The 19,997-nt window shown below is 44.1% G+C and overlaps 1 pseudogene; it reads right to left on the reverse strand.

Moving 5' to 3' along the window:
* Positions 1-19,997, reverse strand: part of LOC118992506 (gamma-tubulin complex component 3-like) — a 63,374-nt pseudogene that overhangs the window by 37,418 nt on the left and 5,959 nt on the right.

Below are 19,997 nucleotides of genomic sequence, written 5' to 3' on the forward strand. Positions count from 1 at the left end.
AGATGCAGAGTCGGCAATGGGGTGGACCCTGGCAACTCTACTGCCCAGACATCTGCCTTCACACATTTATCTACTTTGCTCCCCTTTGCCAACGTCTCCACACTCCACCCCACCGTGGGGGCTGGCTGCCTTAGACACAGAGCTAAGCTAGAGACAGGAAAAGTGCCCACCGGGCTGTGGTGTTGTGTGCTCCAAGGGAAGCAGAAAAAGGTGTTGGGCCATTGGCTGAGATTCCATGGAGAAAGTCAAGGCCAGAACCTGTGCCAGGGAGAAGGTCAAGGAGCACCAGGTTCCGGGGGCCAGAGCCAAGCACACAGAGCTGTGCCCAGAGATGCCGGGCTGCAGGAGGAAGCAAGAGGAGATCCCAGTCACTAATCCCAAAATGTAGGGGTGCAAAGCCAAGAGAGACTCAGAGTATACCATGTAGGCTAAGACAAAAATTGGGTAGCTTACTATTTTTGAGCTGCACCTTGTGTGTATTAAAGTGGCAAGAGTTTTCATGAGTGGATATCAATCCTCTTTTCTGCATCAGAAAGAGGCCTCTCACCATTGTCTGTGCCATAGCGGAGGCCTCCATGGGCAGGCTGGATTCCATGTCCCTCCATTTTCCCGACAACCATGCAAATCATTCTGCCTCTGGTTCTTCAGTCTTGCTCCAGTGGCTCTTACCTATCAACTTCTAACCCGATTCCAATTTGTCCCGTATCAGGAAAACAATGCTGTCCTAAATTCTGGGTTTGTCCTAAGCGATACAGTAAGAAAGAATGAAAGAAGGAATAAAAGGAAGGAAGGAAGGAAAGTAAGAAGGGAGGAAGGAGGATACTTTTTTGTATAAGAATGTGTACATGCATCATAAAAGTTTTTAAAAGGTAGGAAATGATTATTATAAAGGTCAAGGTAGAGGGTAGGGAGATACCATACAGTACCCTTCTGGGCAATTGATAATATTCTATATGTTTATTGAGATGTTTATTTCCTTATTATTTATTAATCGAATACATATATGACTTTCTACAAGTCTATTACATCTGAAAATTTGAAGAAAAAATTTTAATTGAAAAAATAAAACAGCAACAGATTATGTGCTTGGGCGTCTGTACTCTTTTCATCTCTTGTCCTTCCCTCCTTATGTGGAACGATTTTCTTCTCAGGCAGTTCTGACACACAGTAGGAAAGTTTGACATCACCTCAGAGTTTCCAATCCAGAATGAAAAGAACATTTTCCCCCTGGGACCTGTAAATCAGATCTCTGGGCGACGTTCACCGCTGGGCGCTGGGTTCACCCCTACATCCAGCAGAGTGCTGGGTGACTTTTGGTGGAGGGCGGGGTAAGGGCTGATTTGTAGCATCTGCTAACTTCCGTGTTGTGAATACCTTTGCTGATTTTAACCTACCAACACGATGCCACTTGTGTGCTGGAAGGGGCCGGCTCCAGCACACCACTGCCACATCGCTGATAGCGTCCGCGTGGCCAGGGCATGCGATGCTCACTGCTTCCTTCCCGGGGCAGAGGGCAAGCATAGTTTTGATAGGACACCCTGAAGATTTTCTTCACCAGAATTGCACAAAGTGGGAAGAGTAGCTGGCCAAAAGATAAGTGAGGGAAGAGCACCGGACGAAAAGAATGAATGCTGCACAGTTGGGAATAAAACGTGCCCATTGGACTCTGCTTTTTACATCCATTTCCTCTTCCCATTCTGTGTTTGCTCTGTGTGATCTCATCCATCCCTTTTGCACTGATGTTGATGAAACAATGATTTCCAAAATTTGCATCATCTCCCACCCAGACTTGGCTTCTGAGTTCCAGCCTCATGTTTCATCTGTCAACTGACTATCTCCACCTGGATGGCCCCAGCAACCACAAACTGCGCGTATCCATAATTGAATTCACTCTCTCTCCCACAAGCATATTCCTCTGGTTCACTAGTTACAAACTTCAAAATCATCTCTGACTCATTTCACTGTGCCTCACTCCCCGCAGCCCCGCCCCTGCAATCTGGCCAGCAAGCCTCAGTCTATCGATTTGTGCCTTTATTTATTTATTTATTTATTTATATTTTTAAAAATTTATTTATCTTTAGAGGAGAAGGGAAGGAGAGAAGGAGAGAAATATCAATGTATGGTTGCCTCTCATGAGCTCCCCGCTGGGAACTGGCCTGCAACCCAGGCATGTGCCCTGACTGGGAATCGAACCACAATTGTGTGGTTCACAGGCTTGTGCTCAATCCACTGAGCTACACCAGCCAGGGCCTCCATTTGTGCCTTTAAAGCATCTGTGAGATGTAGCCCTTTTCTCTCCCTTCCAGTCCCATTGCCCTAATTCAAACCCACACTCTCTTTGACCTTGACTCTTACAGTGATCTCCTATCTGCTCCTCAAGCATCCAATCCATTCAAGTTTCAAACAACATAACCTTTCAAAAACATAAATGTGGCCCTGGCCAGTGTGGCTCTGTTGATTTCAGCATTGTGCTGTGCTGAAAGATTGAGAGTTCGATTCCTGATCAGGGCATACATGTAGGTTGTGGGTTTGATCCCTGGGCGGGGTGCTTATAGGAGGCAATTGATTGATATTCCTGTCTCGCACCGATGTTTCTCTCTCTCTCCCTCCCTTCCTCTTTCTCTAAAAGCAGTGAAAAGAAATGTCCTTGGGTGAAGATAAAAAAAAAAATACAAATGCATTATGGCCCTTCCCTGGGTCAAACTCCTGTAAAGCGCCTGTGATGGCCCAGACTCCTTGGCATGGTGCATGGGGCCCACCCAGAACTGCCTACCCAGTCCCCACTTCCTGGTCCCATCAGGCATCTCACACTCCTGGGCCTTCACACGTGCTGTTCTTTCTGCCTTGAATTGTCTGATATAAGTGTGAGTCTCCCTCACTACCCACCCCCAGCCCTAGAACTAACTGCTGCCTTATCTGTGCTCCCACAGCTTGTGGTGCAAACCTTAATGATAGTCCTTAAACTGAATTACAGTTAGATGTACACTCATAAGTGTTTTTGAATGAATGAATTATAGATGTTTAGTGAGTGGGAAAAACATATGGATCCTATCCACTAAGCTCTACAGTCCTGGTCTTTATTTCGGTGATCCAAACCTTCATTCTGCCGTAGAGACAGTAAAAGTTCTGTTTCAGTGTTAAAAATAATAAGAAGAATAACAAATCAGTTGGGCCGAGTCTCGACAGTTCATCAAACTGTCTCATCAAACCATACACTCATCAAACCATTGGCTGAAAAAGGCTGACAGTTCCAGAACACATATCCTTTTTTTAAAAAAAATCTGTATTTACATCTCATGTCCAGATGAATACACTTCCTCTCATTTCATTTAGAGTCAGATATATTTTAATAGTAAGGAGTTATTTTTGAGGCAATCTTCTGTCTGTTGGAAGGCAGAGTGCTGTACAATATATAACAACAAACTCTTTCTGCGGTGAAGCTGGCGTAACGACGAATCCTCAGGCCCTGTCAGCTCTGCTACGACTCAGTCTATTAAAGTGCAGCGGCACTAACTCCGTTATCGCTCGTTTTGCCAAAAGAAAAATTTAGGCACGCAGAAAGAGTCACGTTGGACTTGAAGGAAAGTAATTCGATCGGTGTGCTTCTGTTCCTTGCTCCAATTTCTAGGACACAGTTGCTTCCTCAAGGAGGCTGATAACTTGGAGTGGGAAATGAAGAGAACTGATGGCGAGAGATGCAAGGATCTGGTTGTATAAATGGGAAGGCTTAAAGAGAAAAAGTAAAACACAGAACCTAGGACAGACTAGAGAATGAAAATTAAATCAAAGTGGAGTGTTTTCCCAAAATTTCATCTCTCAGTGGCAAATTCTCTAGAACAATGTAGTTTTAGAGTTTAAAATGTTATCCTGGTTATAAATAATTCCCTCTCTTGATATTGGCATTAACGTCTGAATAACTGCAATATGAAAATGAAAACCATCCGCAAGCCTCAACTAAATTATAAGATCAAAGACTTGACTCTAGAATGAAGTTACTTATGGCTTAGTTTTTACCCACTATGGTAAAGATCTAAGACAAGAATAAGAAGTATATGGAATTCTTGCTATTTTCCCCCCTTTCTCCCATGTCCAAGGTCAACGCCACTGAAGAATTACAGCACTGGTTATTGTGATCTGTTTGCCAGTCTTCAAGCCTTCGGTGCATTATTGGGGGAGCCGCTGATAACCCATCCTGGTTGGCCCCCACTCAGTCAGGGATGTAACAGGAAGCAGATGGTGCACTGCGGTAACTTTGCAGGTGTTTGCTGTGAGGGCTCTTGCGAACCCCTGCCACTCCTGGGCCTGGAGGGGCAAGTGATTTGGAGAATTCAGAAGGAATGGCTATGTAAAGAGAATATTTGGCAGGAGCTTAGCTTTTGATGGTAAAGCAGCCAACCCACAGGGAGCTGGGAAAATGAATACCCAAGACTCGCCCTTCTCCCACCCTCCGGTCTCCCGCCAGTGGGTCTGTTAGTCAGGCCCAGGTTGTACGGTCTGTATCAGTCAGCCCCTGCTTCACGGAGTGGAATGGAGCAGATTAGAGAGCAGATCTGGATGGATAATGGAATATATCTATTTATATCTCTTTGGGGACCAGATTGAAGGCATGTTGCATGTAGAGAGAGCTACCTTGTCATACTGTCTTCCATATGCGTGTGCAAAAACAAGAGACAGGCTGGGCTGCTGATGCTAGATGTCATTGAACTTTTGTGTCTCCCTTTCCCACTAGTTAGGCAGGAGTGAGCCTGTGTCCCTTGAGATGGATGATGCCATTCTCCGAGTTTAACATAGTTCTAAACCAATTAAATTGTTGGCAGGAGAACACCAGCCGATGTTGTTAGAAAGATGTGATAGACTCTCTCGTTTCTAACGCAACTCAAGCAAAGCACCCAAAGAAATTTTCCCCCTTCTTTTCATCTGCCTGCAGATGGGATCCTTATTTCTCTGGAGTCATCTGCCAGTGTTACTGATCCCCCATCTGAATCCCCAGCCAGGAGAGCAGCATGAGCTTTTGGGAGAGTTTATTCATATCCAGTCTCTATATTTTTGTTTGAAACCCGATATCTTGACTTCAGAGCCAAGCGTCTTGTGATCTGCCATCACCCAAATGTGTTTTCAAGGCGTCATCCCAATGGTGTTTTCTTCTGCTGCAAATAGGATGTTGTTGACATGTTTCTGTTGTAGAAAATGTTTCATATGCCAGTTTTCAAAAATAAAAATTCTAAAACCGTCCGTGGAACATTCTAGGAGGGTTCTCAAGGGTGCAGAAGGCCTCGTCCAAGCAGGGTGTGTTTTGCATCAGGCCTGTGTTTAAATGATCAATTCAGGAGAGCAGCCTGTGGGATTTCAGCTTAATTGAAACATATACTGCTAATGTAAAGAAGAATGGGGGGGGGAGAAAAACTGATATTAAAAATGAATTTAATGTAAAAATGAATTTATTGCACCTGCCCCCTTTGGGTACAAGGATAAGTAAAACAAAGAGATGTAAACATGAATTCTATATATAATTTACCAGTAGTTCTCATTTGGTTGTTTAAAAATTTATTCAATAGATGTTTATAATCAATGTGGTCAGTGTGTCTTATTTACAATGTTTCATCAGAAAAATGAAAGACACGTCTTATGGGATATTTTCCAGTTGTATTTAAGGATCTTTGTCTCACTTTAATATTTAAAGACTACGTATGAAACAATAAAATCCCTCTTTCCCATACTTCATGTCTGAAGATCTTTCAAGCCTTTATAAATAATAAGCTCCCAAGTACTCTTTTGAAATTTGGTTTTATTCTCGCTGGACCAGAGAAATTACATGAGAAAATAAAAGCCCAAAGCCATGGGGCAGGAAACAGGATTCCCCCCTTTTCTGTCACCTGCCCCGCTGCCTTCGGACTGTCCTGGCTCCCCGTGCCCCTAAGCGTACCCACCTTCCTTGTGGTCTCCTGTCCCAGCCCTCTCTCACCGTGTTACAATCCCTATGTCCCCCTAACATACTTCATTTTTATTCTTCCCTCCTTTCAGTTCTTTTTAGCACTCATGTTTCCTCCCTTTTGTGAGCCATCCCATCTCTTGGGGTCCAGTTTGGGAGGTGCTTAGGTATCTGCACTTGATCCTAGCCAAAAGGCCGAGAAGCAATGGTGCTTAGGTATCTGAACACTCAGCCTACTTGCCCTTCCTATCAGTTCACATGGGTTCAGCCTACCACGATACATACATCATAGTCAGCATGTGGGAGTAAAAGGGTGATTAAAATATGCTTCCTGTCCTACAGAGTTTATAGTCTAATGAGGGAGTTAGAACTACACATGCCCAGACATAGTTCAAAGCAATAGTACTATTACTTTGAACTATGTAATGATAAGTGCAGAAATGGGAATCTTTGTAAAGCAAAGACTCCCAAGATAGAGCTGAATTCTAACTAAGAATGGATGAGACTAGAAGGCTTCCTGAAGGAGGTGGCATTGAGGATGGGTCTCCACCAGAGAAGGGGAGCAAGGCAACCTCCAGCCGTCAGAACAGTCACGGCAGGGCGTGGGCTAGCAGTGTCCCTGCTCACACTGGGGAGAGGGAGGGCTGTGGGACTGAGCGGGAGCTCTAAGGGAAAAGACACAGAGGAAAACAGAAAAAGCAAAAGGTGGAAGCTTGGAGACTGCCTAAATTTAAGGAAGGGAAAAGGAAGAGAGACCAGTGAGGGGGCTTCAAGAAAGCCTTAGAGATTGGAGGAGAACCAAGAGCTTAGTGGCAGGGATGTGAAGGGAGGAAAGAATTTCCAAAAGGGGGGATGGCTAATAATAGTTATGAGGAGAATAACAACTAACATTTGTGGACTACTTAGTCTGCGCCAGCCTCCTAACAGAGTTAAGAGACAGAGTTAGGACTTGTACCCAGGCCTGACTGCTGCCAACACTCTTAACTCTACCGATCAGGAGAGTTAAGGACCCAGAACAGAACAAGGACCCAACTATGCTCCTGACCACTGCTGATGTCCCAAGTGAGAGATTTCAGTAGAATGGTCAGGACAGGTTGCAATAAAAGGAAGTTAACCTATTGTGAGTTTGGAATCTCTTCCAAAAAGTTTAGCAGTGAAACTTAAGAAAGGGGGCAGTAGCTTAAAGAAATAGGAAGACTTTTTCATTTTTAAGGGGAGCTACGTAGACACTAGGTTGAACTTGAGCTTGAAAACGTGAGAGGAGATTCCCAAGGCCAGAGGAGGAAGTAGGATGGAGGACACACATAAAAAGATTATCCTGGGAATGACGAGGCACGCTGCTTCCTGCCTGCGATAAGAGAGAGGAGGTGAGGAGGAGCACGAAGCAAATCTGCTACAAAGACAGAAGGGTTGAGAAGTTGGTCTAGGATGGAGGCCTCCATGTCCTCAGCTGCTGGTGAAGGGGGCTGGGCAGGCTGAAGAGAGAAAACGGAGTGGCCACTGTAGATCACGCGCTCGGAAAAGCTGATCTGCACAAAATGGTCAGTGCCCACTTGGAATGCTTTGAAAGCCTATTTGGGATGCAGAATGCAGAGCATGAGAACACCACCACTGTAGGGCAAGATGAGAGTTGTTTTTGAAAATAAGGAATCCCAAAGGCAATCCCCCCCCCAAAAAACAACAGAAAACCCCCCAAACAGATCCTCATTCCAGTTGAGTACCTCTTCCCTTCCTGTTTTTTTGGCCAAGCAAACAGTAACCAAATAGTTTGGGCATCTATCTACCAGAGAGACCTCTGATAAATTAAAAGTCACCTTGGCAGAAAGCAATGTTCCTAATGCCCATGGTGCAACAAAAGGTTCTTTGTAGCATGAACACCAAAGAACAAGGGCTCGAAGGAGGAGTTTCTGAATTACCTGGAGAGCCAGTTCAGGGACAGGACAGAAACATCTTTTATTACCTATTGATATCGCATTTGCCTTTCTGAACTGATCATGGAGCAGAGGACCTGACCCTGAGCTCTGAGAGTCCAGGGTTCAAGTCTGGGTCCTCCGTTTACTAGTGTGGGACTTGGGACAAGTTGTTCTTGCTGAATGTCACCTATAGAATGGAAATAATAATAACTACCACCTAGAGATGGCAGGATTCAAGGAGGTAATGCATTCTGATTCCCGTTCTTTCCCTTCCTGCCTGGACACTGAAAATCTCAAATTCTAAGTTGTGGAAGCACGCATTTATCATATTCGTCATCATTTTTGCTGTCCCCTCTCAGAGATTTAAGCAGGTCTTTTTGTTTAATGGCAGAAATTATTTTATATTTGTGAAGCAGAGAAAGAAATGATCAAGGACAAGTGTAGTGCAAATCTGGGAAAACGACTAAGATGCAGGCATCTGTGTAGAATTTCCCTGGGGTGCCTTTTTGGTCCACTAGTCACTGCTACCGTTCCCATAGTATGCTCTCCTGAACATCTGAAAAAAGACTTAATGGAGAGGGGGAACCTTGTGGAAGAGAGGAAAGGCAGACACTGTGAAATTGAGATAATGGAAGGGTTGGTGTCCCTTCCCCACGAGGGACAGAAGTGGGTATGTGAGACTTCCTCAGAACCATCTAATCTGGGGGTCAGAAGTTTGTTTCTGGAAAGATAGGCCTCATGCTGGGAGAGTAGAGCCCTGTACTCTTCAGATTATGATGTTAGGTGTAAAACTAAGAATAGTAGCACAACTTTTAGATTTCCCAGTCCCAAAATTCTTGACATTGACATTCCTTAGCTTTGCAAAAATTTTGGGAAGTAACCTCTGTGAGAAGTGCACACTACTTCATCAAGAAAAGGGGAGTGATCAGGGAATTCTCATAAGGTTCTACCTTGTCTCTAGTGACCCACCTGCCTCTCTGGCCTAGTCTCTGCCTTCTCTCCCATCATTATGATGGCTTGACTTTGCTCCTGCCCATGACCAGTGTCTGCCCCTGGGCAATACCCCAGCCCTTGGTCCTACCTCAAAACATTTGTTCTAGTAACTGTCTCCCCTCTCCTGCATTTTTAAGTTCTCCCCCTCCACGGGATCATTCTCATCAATATACAAACATGCTGTTATGCCTGTTGTCTTAGAAATAACCCTCTCTGACCTATTTCCTCTTCTAATTATATCCCATGTTTCTCCTTCCCTTTAGAGAAAAGCCCCTTGAAAGACGGGTGCAACCTCCCGTTGCTTCTCTCCCTCTTTCCTGAACTCACTCAAGGCAGGTTGGGGCCCTACCCTTCCACTGACATTGTTCAAGGCCACCAGATGAGTTACGGTATTGCGAAGTCAGTTGTAACCTCTCAAACTTCATCTTAATTGACCTACAAACAGCATTTAACCAGGTCAATGCCCCTTTCCTCTTTGAAATACTTTCTTCTATTGCCTTTCAGCTTCTCCTGGTATTCCTCCTACCTCCCTGGACAGAGTCTTCTTCATCTCTTCAAACTGTAAACATTAGGCTTTGCCAGAGCTCAGCCCTTGGGTGTTTTACTTTTCTTATTACATTTACTCTCTTGGTAAGTGCTGCATGCAGTCCTCTGAATTTAAGTACCATCTCTGTACTGATGACTCCCACAGTTTTATCTCTACTCTAGACGGTTCTTTAAACTCATAAGACCACCTGTCCTCTTGACATCTCTCGTTGTGTGTCTCCTTAGCATTTCAAACTTAACATGCCCAGAACCGAGGTCCTGGCATCCTCCCCAAAGCCAGCTTCGCCTGCAGTCTCCAGTTACTAGTGAAGGAGGGCTATTCCACTCTACCAGTCCTTTCGGCCAGAAGATCTGAAGAGCATCCTTGACTCTATCTCCTCTCTCATACCCAGCAGATCTTGCAGCAAATGCAATGGCATTCACAGTCTTCACATCACCTTCCCGTTATTGTCCTGGCCCAACTCTCCATCAGCTCTTACTACCACGGCCATCTCCTCGCTTCCACCCTTGCCTCCCTCAGTTTCTTCTTACTCCAGCAGCCAGAGGTATCTTGTCAATACAAAATCTAGTCGTGATGCTCCTTATTCAAAACTGTTCAAGGGCTTCTTTCCATTTCATTCAGAATAACAGCCAAATGCACACAATGATGCCCTGTTATCTCTTGACCCATTTCCTACTGATCTCCCTCTCAAGTACCCCAGTGAAGCCACACTGGCCTCCTTGCTGTTCCTCGAATGCACATGAGGCATGCGTCTGCCCCAGGGCCTTTGCATTTGCAGTCCTTCCACCTAGATTGCTCCTCTCCCAGACACACAACGTGGCCACATCTCCCACTTCCCTTATTTACTCAAACAAAGTCATCTCAGGAAAGCCCATTCTATTTTCTGCTTCATTTTTTCTCTCCTTAACACCTATCTCTACCTAACTATATATTTTACTTACCTTGTTTATTGTCTTCTTCTCTAGAATGTGAAATCCACAAGATTAGAGATTTGTTTTCTCTATGTTGTTCACAACTTTATTCCAGCACCTGGAACGGTGCCTGGCATGTAGTATCTGCTGAAACATTTGAATGAATGGATTTTGTTCATCGAATCTATTTGAGTAGCCAAAGAGATCGTCATCCAATTTTTAGAGAGGTGTTTGTGGGGAAGGAGGTGGCAACAACCTACCCATCTGGAGTATTTCAATTCACGCCAGAGATACCCGCCTGTAGCAACCTTGCCCACGGAGATCAAGGAGGGTATTATTGGGGGGTAGCAGGTTCTCAGGTGCACGCTGATGGCGGGCCTCCAGGCAGAAAAGCTTCTGCTGCCGGTGAAGAGGCAACTTTGTGGCTTAACATGAAGAGTAAAGCCGAGATGGTCACCTGTCCCGAATAAGGAATCCCGAGCTGAGCGGAATCCTTAAGGATTTACAATATGAAGGTGATAGAATGGCATCTCAGGGCTGGGAGGAAAGGCACAGTGTCGTGGTCTTGGTTATGGTTGTGGATACGGATGGGAAGATCTGTTCTGTCAAGCCTGTGACCCAGTCACATTTCCAGGGCTCAGAAACATGAACTGAATTAGATTTAATGTTTCTTGTGTAGGAGTGAAATATGGTTTCTCCTTTTGAGGAAGGAAGCTCTGCTTTAAGCACCCAGGTATATAAGAGATTTATGGATAATAAACATGATGTAACGGCTGAACTCACAAATTCAAAAAAATTGCCCTCCTCCAAGTATGAATGAAATGATTAGCTATGTGATGTTAGGCAAATCTCCGAGCTTCTTGAAACCAGGGTCTGCATCTGTAATATGGTAGGATAGGCTACACAATCACCAAGGTTAATTTTCTCCTCAGCGTCTTTTGACATGACATCATCTAACCCCGTTTCCTGTAAAACAGAAAATAAAATGTGTCCTGCATAGCTCATGTTTTGCTTATGAGGATCAAGTGAGATAATGTTTTTGCAGGCTCTTGGTAGACTAAAACACTTTGCCCACACAGAACATTTATTATTACTACTCTTGATTAGTTTGATGAGATGTGTTTATAATGTATTGTCCCCAAAATGTTGTTTAGGAAAAGATACAACTCTAGTGAAGGGCAAAGTTGATTATATTAAAACATAAAATACTTGAACGCTTAGCCTTTGAAATTTTTAAAAAGGAAGCAATTTTTCCAGCTGTTTCAGGTATGATTGTCTAGGTGGTATGTGACAGGTAAGATAACTCAAGTCATCTGTTGTAAAAACGTGAGTAAAACTGGGGCGTCTAAGGAAAATCACCTTCAGGTGTGGCTTGATTGAGCTTAAGTGATAGCAACATAAACTGATTCCTCTCCTTTTTTTGCACCAGTTTCCTTCATAGCAGCTCTAATCTTAGGCCTTGTATAATCATAAAGTGTCTTCCAGCAGTTCCTGGAGCTCCATCCTTCAGAATTTGAATACAACAGGAAGTGGAAAAGCCTTGGTACAGTTGGTGTAGGCAAACATCCGGCAATTCACACACAAGCCTCCGGAACCAATGTCTGCGACAAGAAGAAATACAGTATGCTGTTTGGTTTAGGCCTGGATGAAAATTCTATCGTTAGGCCAGGAGAAGAGCCCTGTCCAGCTCTCCTGGATTAGCAGTGAGTAATAACATCCCGCAACCAAAATCGGTCTATTGATTCAAGAAGATGGAGCCATTGCTGAGAAAGTGGGCTGTGTGTATACATTCCATAAGAAAAATACAGGCGTCTACTCTTTTTTTTTTAAGATTTTATTTATTTATTTATCTTTAAGAGGGGAAAGGAGAGAGGGAGAGAAACATCAATATATGGTTGCCTTTGGTGTGTCCCCTGCTGGGAGTTGGCCTGCAGGGAACTGGCCTGCAACCCAGGCATGTGCCCTGACTGGGAACCAAACCTCGATCCTCTGGTTCGCAGGCCTGTGCTCAATCCACTGAGCTACACCAGCCAGGGCCAGGCGTCTACTCTTGCCATTGTTGCTGTACATACTCTCCAGTTGCCAAGAAAGCAGCATATTTTCTTACTCGGTGAATGAGCTGTTGGGAGACCTTATTAACTTTTGTTAATAGAAAGCTCTGCGTCTGCAGAGTAGACCAAATCTCCCTGAGAGCCTGTGCAGTCAGCTGTGATTTTCTTGTCCTTGCTCTCAGGTAAAGCTGCCTGGAGCAGATCAGCCGCGCACTAACATCCCTGAACAGTGCTGTGTCCTTCACAGCATTGGGACGGACGGCAGTGAGGCATCACTCTCCCGGAGTTCAGCGGGGTGAAGTCAGTCTATCCTCCAAGAGCAAATCAAACACAACTTTGTGGGTTTGGTGGTTCGCTGCCAACAAGGAGACTGATCTCTGAATTAATAGGTCGTGACAGGATGACTTTGGAGTTCTTGGCAGAAAGCAGTATTTCCAATACCAACGCTCCTTACGGCAAGAAAAGGCATCTCTGCTAAGTGGCCCATATTCCTTGGTGGCATTTGCATAAAGGATCAGCTCTGTTATTTTATTTAATGCCAAGATTTCCCAAGATGAAGGAGACGATGGTACTCAGCATGAGCGTGGTAATGTAGCTGGGCCACAACTAACCCTGTGAACAGGTTGACTGTGGAGAACGGACCGTCAACATGACAGGTTTTCACATGAAATTACACTCTCCTTTGAATGTGAATTTCCCTCCGTCACATGAGAGAATGGAATCTTATCATGGGAGCCTGTCTACAAGGAGATTTGGTTAAGCTGTCACACTGTTAAATAAATGGTCTCTTACAATTTGTTTATACTTCTACTGAGCACAACATTTCCATAAAGAGGGAAAAATTTAAGTGCCTGAAGGGAGATGGAAAACAGATAACGCCATCTGCTTCAGTGGCTGACCTTTATCTCCTCGCGGGGACTTTATTTTTCTGAGCAGTGAGGAGAAAACAGCAACAAGGTTGCTTCTAAAAATTCCAGGGGACACCCTGCATATGTTAAGATGCGCGAGCACTTTGTAGCCGAGGCAGGGGCTTTCTCACCATAATTTGTGTTAGAATACAAGTCAAAGTCTGTAGTTCAAAGCAATCTGGTCTTTTTCTTACCTTCATTATAATGCATCTTGATTTAATATGACATTACGATCCCTTCTGTGAAGGCAAGATTAAAAAGCAGGAAAGAGTAAAAAAAAAAAAACCCTAAGTTTTGAGGTTCACATTATTTTCCTTGCAAACTGTTTATCTGGCTAAAAGTTTTTCTTTTTTCTTTTTTCTTTTTTTTGGTTTGTGTGATTGCCAAATTTTGTCCCTGGATATTTGTCGCCAGAACTACTACAGGAAGGTGTGGCTAACAATAAGTCTCAAAAGCTAATTTGAATGTTTCCAACAGCCAGAACCAGCTGTTCTCTGTAAGAGACTCAACTCTGGCCATGTCTACACTCCTGTATGCAACACACGTGGGAGGGATGGGCTGAAGCCCGCCACTGAAGCCCGTATTATAATGGGATTGGCAAACACATCCAGAACAAGCTTTTCCTCAAAAATTTCTGGGGAGACAATCATTTGCCATCTGTCAAGCACAGGCAGGTGAGTGTCGTGCTTAAGCCTTCAGATGCTGGGATCACATGGACCTACTAGCTGCAGAACTTCTGCAAGTTACTCCATCTCTCTGGTCTCCAGTTTTAACATGAGGATAATACTGGGAACAAATGCACTATTATCCTGAGAATTCAATAATGTGATAAGCATGAAGTTCTTAGCACAGTTTCACTCTCAGTTTAAGTACTTGCTAAATTAACACTGAGTTAAACATTATTATCATCATCTGATTTATATGAAATATTTGCTTTTGTGACTATAAGTTAAAAACTACACTGCAGGGGAAAAGTGTAATCATGTTGAAAGATCCTTGTCTTTTTCAGAAATGAAGATAACCAATCACTTCTTCTTAAAAATATAAAATATTGGAGAGCTAAGGTTTTAATCTCAAGAGCCAATGGAGGTGGCGAGGGATTTTAATTTGGGAGATAGTATTAGGCTTATTCTAGGATTACTCTAAAGAAACACATAGTTATTTACTTTTACTTTGAATATTCTGTTGCAGAAAAAACTTCTAAAAAGCTCTGGACACTGCTGTAAAGGTAAGTGTGAGTGTACATTTCCCAGTTATACACACTCATGCACATACACATGCTCTGAAGGAGACTAGATTTTTCTCTCTAGCCAGGACAGCTACCTCTTCGTGCTATTTCTGGATTTGCTGAAATGTGTTTCTTCATCGTGGTGCACCTGAAAAAGGAATTTAAAAACATAAAATTTTTGTCTTCCTGGGCTTGACAGGGCCAGTCACGTCCTGGGGACTCAGGGAGGGGTCAGGGGTTGAAAGGAAACTCTGAAAGCCCGTGTTCCTGCTGGTCCATCGGTCGGTGCCAGCAGCCAGGGCAGAGGGTAAGGCGGGAAGGAGGGAGTGTCAGGCAGCGGCTGCTGGCCATGCACGCTCGGGTGGCCTGGCAGAAGGGTTAACCGGTTAGCCTCTCGCTTTAACGCTGTAAAGCAAATTACCAATACATACACGCACTCTTGAAAATTATCATGTGGGTGCAGAAGAAAAATAAATGAAAGATTTTTCTTGCCCTTATTTTAAGAGAAAATCATTCTACATATTGCCTTCGTGGAAAAAAGGCACAATATGAAATAGGGAAAATAGGTGGCGAGACAAAAAAATATTTTGATTTCCTTGGCCAATGACCTTTGAGACATTGGTATTTTCTTTGGTAGTGTCACAACAGAAAAATAATAAGTAAAAACTAAAGCCTCCCCCGGCTTCCTTCGTTACTCACATATTCGCAGCAAATGAGTTTCCGCTGCAGGATGATTTATAGACGGTGATCGTTCAGTCTCGGTCTCAGGTGGTGCCTTTCGGGTCACCGAGGCTTTGGCCTGTAAATGGAAGGAGAAGGTCATTTATTTACCAGTGTGGCACATTAATTAGCAGCCACTTTGGCTGGTGCCTGCATGTGAGGAGGCCTGAGGTATCTCGGGCCCCATCTGCTGTGAAAATAATGATGACCAACATTTTTTATGCGAAGGCTTTTCTTTCACGGGGGAAACTCCTGCTTGGTCTTTCACGGGGAAATGAACTATGGAGACTTTTATTCTCATCACAGTTTGTTTGTTTGGTCTTCTTGGTTGGCAGTAAAAGGGCTGTTCTTCCATGATGTTTTTTGGTCAGGGGGCTGGTTAAAGAGCTCCCAGATTTGAGGAGTTCTCTGTTTCCTTTGTTAAGTTGATTCTCCTCAAACCCTGAACCCTGCAGGAAGAATCTGAGAAAACGAGATCTAGATTTAGCTCCTTGGGGTAGAGTAGTTCCCTTCGCTCCCTCTACTCCCGTCCTTCTCCCTCTGTGCTGGAGCCCGGCCTCCTGAAGCTGGAGGTTGGGGGTGGGGGTGACCTTTCTTAGGGAAGCTGTCAGGACACCCCCCTTCCTGTGCTCATCCTGGTTTCTGAACTGGGAACTCATTTCTTCTTGTTTCTGTGCGTGTTTGTTTATTTTTTTATTCAGGCAGCATTGCTTGTGTTTAATCATATGTACCTGAGATTAAAAGCCAGAAGAAAGGAAATACACAGAAAAACGTATACAAGAAAACAAAAACGGTGTGTGGCTTTCCTCAGATCCCACGTTTGGATTTCAAAAACAGGTGAGTAAGCAAAGGCACGGACCTGTTGGACTGTTGTCATTTCTGTCCCTTCTCCCAAGGACGGAGCAGGGAAGTGACCACTCCTTTTTTGTGGTCATTGTTGTTGTGTTGTGACTCTGTTCCTGGCTTTTCTTGGGGCTTTCAGGCATAATCCTCACTAGCTGGGTCCTTCTAAGAACTCCCGGCAACTCATTTTCAGCAACATTTAAAAATCCAGTAAGAATGCAAAGAATCCTGTGCAACTTGCAGCAGACAAACACTTCTCTGTTAATGATGTCATTTTGGTCTTATTTCTGGGAGAATGTTGCCTGTACGTCCATTTCCCCTGTTGCCCCAAATAATGAAAACTCTGCAAGAATGTTTGCTGATGGGTGCACCTTTGAGTTTACAAAGATTAATGATTTAAAAATTGACTCCACAGACCACTAGTAATGAAATTGACCGTATCCAATTTTGAAAGCCCTAAGACCAGAGAGAAACTGCAAATTAGCGGTGAAAAGGTAGCATGTTCCTGGTGATGTGGAGCCCAAGCTGGTACTGGACCAGGAAAGTGTTATAGGAAGCAGCAGGCTGGGTTAGTACTGTAGCGCCGGGTGACCTGAAGCCACCCAGACATGAAATGTGTGGGCAGGTTTAGGAGACATTCACTTGCAATTCCTGAAGAACCTGAAGTAGTAACAGGCCAGTGATCATATGATTATACTAGTTACAGTTCATAGTTATTATATCCCACTGACATGAGATATGAATGAAAAGGAAAAAAGGTAGTTTAGATTATTGTCTTGCTTCTGTGGAAATAATAATAATGGTAGCAACACTACCAGCTAATAGTTTTTGAATATGTGCTATGTTTCAGATGCAAGGCACGTCATGTATAGCACGTCATTTCACTTAGTTCTCACCAGAGCCCTCAATGGTGCACAGTATTATTAGTTGTCCCCCTTTTACAATTGAAGAAACCAAAACTTAGCGAGATTAAGTACCTCTGTCCGCTCAATCATTAGCTAAGTGGTAGGTATGAGTTGAACCTCCACCTACTTGATTTCCAAGTAAAAGCATTTAGTCACTATCTTTCGCCACCTCAGTGTTGGATGCTGTTGCTCTGTTTTATGGAATCTCGTGCCTGCAAATGGATAGCTCAGATGGATACAATGGCCAAGAATTTAGTCAGTCATTTGAAGGTCTTTTAAATAACATCTCTAGCTTCTTGTGAGAGACATTCTCTTTGTTTAACAGTGAACTGAAATTCCTCATACTGTCCCTTCAGACTCCTGGCCGTCACAGACACCCCCCTGTGCAATTAGAAGCTCAGTCAGTGTGATCCTCTTCCTCCCTCATAGAAATAAAAGCTAAGGTAACTGTTATGGTCTCTACACTCCTTAGTGAACATCTCCGAGTTCCCGTCCAACTCTCAATGAGACTTCATATTTGGGCACCTGCGTAGCATGACGTATGTGACCTGTGGCACTCAAGAGCCTGGACCCATCAACCAGGAGACTTCAAATGCTGACAAGTGACATTCACTGAGAAGTAACATGTGTAAGCTCCCTCTTACTGTTCGGATGTAAATCAGTTTTCCTTTCAAATATTGTAACACAGGATTTGCCATCTTGCTGAGGAAGGGCTTATTCAAGTGAGTGTCTTCTCAAGTACAGGTTTTCCTAGCCATCGTGGGTTAAAGGGAAAATGCTATTTTAAAGACTGATTTTCATGACATGTAAAACTGTCTGTACTCTCTTGATCCTCATCCCTTTTCTCCCCTTTCTCCGACCCATTTAACATTTCTCAATGTCTTTATCCCTCGTGATACCACTTGTAAGTTGAACAAACGCTTTACAGTAACAAATGCTAAAGAGTGGCCCGTGTACCAGAGTGATTTTTCAATTTCTTTTGAGGAAAAATGAAGAAAACTTGGCTAGAAAGTAGGGCAATGAGACATGGAGCGTTCTGCCTATTTCTCAACACTCAGGGCTTGGATTCAGTCCTTGCATTTTCCCTTTTGAGTTTAGTACACATTTTGGACAACAGCCTCACCTGCGCTACCCCTTAGGCCTCGCAATCAGTCTTGGCCAGTGTCCAAGTGAATTCTATTTCGGTGAAGTAATACTAGAAAAACAAAAGTAGTTTGTTATGCCGAGCACCTGTAAAGCACGCCATATCATTCTGTTGTAATGCTCTCTCTTCTGTATTTCTCCCCTGCTCCATTAAGTTTCAGGGTGGTTAGAATACCCAAGACTAAGTTTTCACTATCAGCGAAACTCCCTCAAGTCTAAAGAAAATACAATGGAACAGACAAATGATTTCTTCTGTCTTCACGTGATGGCTTTATTAGTTTAAAGAGGCAAGTGAAATAGCAAGTTTGCATTTCTATCTCATGGAAGATAACTTTTTTTTGGTAACCACGTTACAGTTCATCTAAATTTGAATATGTGAAACATAAGAATCCAGAGTTAGACTTTCTGGCTTATTTCTATAGCAACTGGAGTGCAGAACTATATATGGGGAACCACTTGATAAATATGTGCCAGTTTTAGCACCCTTCTGCTTCATAAAGATGCTGGAGCATTTGAGCAAATCCAAAGGGAGGTAGATAACAATGAGGAGCACAGGAAGGTAAAAGCAGTGGGTTGGTTGTTGCCGATTCCAAGCCGCCTGCATCCTCTGTAACTTACGAGGGTGTGGGCTGATGTCAGCTACTGATTGCTATGGAGAATTTAAGGGGGATCCCAGTGAATCCACCAGAAAGAGAATGTTTCTGAAGCATATTGAAATGTATAACTGGAAGCATAATCGCCATAGAAAATTAGAGAATGGGGAACTGTTACCCAAATTTGATAATATCATTCAACTAAAAAATATGCTTGCTCACAGATGACAAGGATGGAATCAACAGCACTGCCACGGTGCTCATTCACAAGTTAGGGAAGGGCTGGGTTGCGGGTGCCCATTCACAAGTTAGAGAAGGGCTGGGTTGTGGCATTGGTTGAGCCTGGACAAAGGAGCATGGCAAGAGACACGTAAAAACTGTGAAACCTTATGTTTTTAAAGTTCGTGGTACGTCAGGCAATCTTGCCTCCTTCCCTTTTCTCCCCGAGTCAACCACGGTGTGAAGACTGGGACTCAGGGGCCTCGAGCCCTGGAGACAAAGTGCAGAATGGTGGGCACAGAAGGAACTAGGGAACAGTTTTAACCCACCACATATGCAGTCGGGACCATGGACTTCTCTTTGAAACTCAAACCAACAGCAATTATTCCTTAAGGGAACTGGCAGCGTAGAAAGGCCCAAAGCTGAGACCTAACTTTGTAGCAGGAGCAAGTACCGAGGCTTTCTGAACCGCAGGTGCCTGGCAGGCCCCTGGGACTGCAGTGCCTGGGTTACTGCATACATCCATCTTCTGGGGCTACTCTGAGAAATTATTACAAACTAGGAGACTTCAAACAACAGAAACCTATTCCGTCCCAGTTTCAGAGGCCGGAAGTCCCAAATCTAGGTGGTAGCAGGCCACTCTCCGTCCACAGGCTCTGAAAGGAGACTCCTTCCCGCCTCCTCCAGCGTCCGGTGGCCCCGGGCATTTTTTCGGTCTGTGGCTGCTGGGCTGCAGTCTCTGCCTCTGCCTCACAGGTCTTTTCCTTCTGTGTCCCTGGCTTCTCCTCTTCGTATAAGGACACTTCCGATTCAAGGGGGCCCATTCGGTTAACACAGGGTGATCCCATCTTAAGGTCCCTTTCTCAATTACGTCTGCAAAGATGCTTTGTCCAGGTAAGGTCACATGCACAACTACTGGGGGTTAGGACTTAGACATATCTTTGGGGGGGTCACTATTCACGGGACTTTCAAGTCCCAAAACTTGTTGCTCCTTCATAGCTTATTGTGAATTAGTCTAACCAGACAGCAAATGTATGTGAAGAATAATGAGAGAGTTGTTCTGCTGAGAACGGTGGGGGAGCCGTCTTGGAGGC

This window comes from Sturnira hondurensis, unplaced genomic scaffold (assembly GCF_014824575.4).
Source record: "Sturnira hondurensis isolate 20B ecotype Veracruz unplaced genomic scaffold, ASM1482457v3 Scaffold0008196, whole genome shotgun sequence".
Classification (NCBI taxonomy): domain Eukaryota; kingdom Metazoa; phylum Chordata; class Mammalia; order Chiroptera; family Phyllostomidae; genus Sturnira; species Sturnira hondurensis.